Genomic DNA, 2205 nt, shown 5'->3' with positions numbered 1-2205 from the left:
AAACCATAGTTCCCCATGTAACATCACCTCTTTCACAATTAGTAGATTATACAACTGGTTGTATGTAGTTTATGTACAACCTTTTCAATGTTGTCGAGTTTTGTTATAAAGTTGTCGAGCTTTATTAACAAAATTGTCGAGTTACAATACAAAGTTATTGAGCTTAAGAGTTATAATTATTAAACTCAATAACTTTTTAAATTAGCTCAATAACTTATAAAATAGCTCGACAACTTTGTGTAAAAAACTCAACAACTTTGAGGCGGTTGTATAATGCTAATATACAACTGGTTGTAAGATAGTATTTGTGCCTCTTTCAACCATGCATTCAAAACCTTGCTCGTTTCATTAACTGCGGCACATTTCACAAACATTTCAAACAATGCAGTCGAAACTATCATATTAGACCACATTCTGTTACAATCAATATATACTTTTTTAGCTTCAAACCCATGTCCATACACCCCAAGCCACAAATCGAAAAAACAGTTGCCAACAATATATCATTAGGTCAAAATTTCTCCAATTGCATCAACTCAAACATTCACATCGCTTCATTTAGTTTTCCACCGATAGCATAACAAGAAAACATTGAATTCCATGAAAGAATAGTCCTCTCAGTCATCTAATCGAACATTTTCCTCGCAGAGACATCACCACCACATTTTCGAGTATCCGGAAATCAAACAATTAAAAGTAATAGGATCCTTATCTTAAATCCCGTCAAATAATCAAAAAATGAACCTGTTTCCCCAACTCCAACCTATACAATGCTGAGCAAGACTTCGGAACTGGAGGAATTAATTAGACAGGTAATTTCGCAACGCATCGAATATAACATACCCAAACCTTCTTCAAACAACATTTCCTAGTATAAGCACTAATTGTTATAAGTGAGATATCGAGTATTAATAGAATAACAATATATTTTAAATGAACCGATTAAACCATAGAAATAAAATAATGGCAAACATATTTTTAGTAAATATTACAAGTATATATAATATGTAAAATAGGAAGGTGAGAGCTTATCTGGATAATAGATGGACAAAAAAAGACTAGTCGTGGCGTGATAAGAATCACTGCCCTTAAGTTGAATTTGCCCCGCTCGATACACACGACTTCTATAGGAATATGGATGGATACTATCGGATAATATCGAAAGATATTATCGTATATTGGTTGCTTGTACAATAAGGAGGGTATATATTATAGTCAGAGATTATTTTCCTTTCTAGTATATAGGAGTTTAGTTACCTTAGAAGTAGGGATTGTATCAGCTATATATATTGTATTGCCTTTGATCGTTGAACGCAATGAGAATTAATCATTCAATCATTCTTCTCAATTCTGTGTTTAATTTGGTATCGTGAGCAGGTTAATTTTTTTTTTCCACACAAAAAAAAAAAAAAAAAAAAAAAAACACACACAATTAATCGCAATAAAACCAGATGACAGAGACCCAAAAACAGAATTTGCCATTTACTTCTGATGAAATTGAGAGACTGCGCATTCTGTTGAAGGACAGTCCGGAAGGTAGTGCAAAACTTTCAGGTATGAAAGCTAATTTTGTTAATGAATGGCTAATTGACAGCGGAGCCTCACACCATATGACGGGAAGACGGGAATGTCTTAATAATGTTTGGAAAGAAACACCGTCGGTTGTTGGGCTTCCTGATGGGAGGCAAATTAAAGCAGCAGAGCATGGGGAAGTACGAATAAACCAAAAATTTGTACTTAAGGATGTTTTATTTGTGCCTTCTTTGAAGTGTGATTTAATCTCTGTAAAGCAATAAATTCAAGAGAATGATTGTCTAATAACGTTTCATCCCGACTATTGTGTTATGCAGGACCGGACTACGAGGACGGAGATTGGACGAGGTGAGCATCACGATGGGGTTTATCGTTTGCAGCCAGAGAGGACCGTATTGGTTGGAAGAGCATCGTTAACCAAGGAGGATCGACTGTGGCATAAAAGACTCGGACATCCGTCAAGTAGTGTACTGTCCCAATTTTCTTCTTTAGTTGGTTGCAATTTAAGTTGGAATTCTAGTTATGCGTGTGACCCGTGTTGTCGGGCTAAATAAACTCGTTCCCCATTTCGTCTTAATAATAAACGATGCGAAGTATTATTTGGTTTAATTCATGTTGACATTTGGGGACAATATCGGGTAGCTAGTTTATCGCGTGCTCATTATTTTTTGA

This window comes from Silene latifolia, chromosome 11, assembly GCF_048544455.1.
Source record: "Silene latifolia isolate original U9 population chromosome 11, ASM4854445v1, whole genome shotgun sequence".
Classification (NCBI taxonomy): domain Eukaryota; kingdom Viridiplantae; phylum Streptophyta; class Magnoliopsida; order Caryophyllales; family Caryophyllaceae; genus Silene; species Silene latifolia.
Note: the sequence above shows the minus strand (reverse complement) of the source record.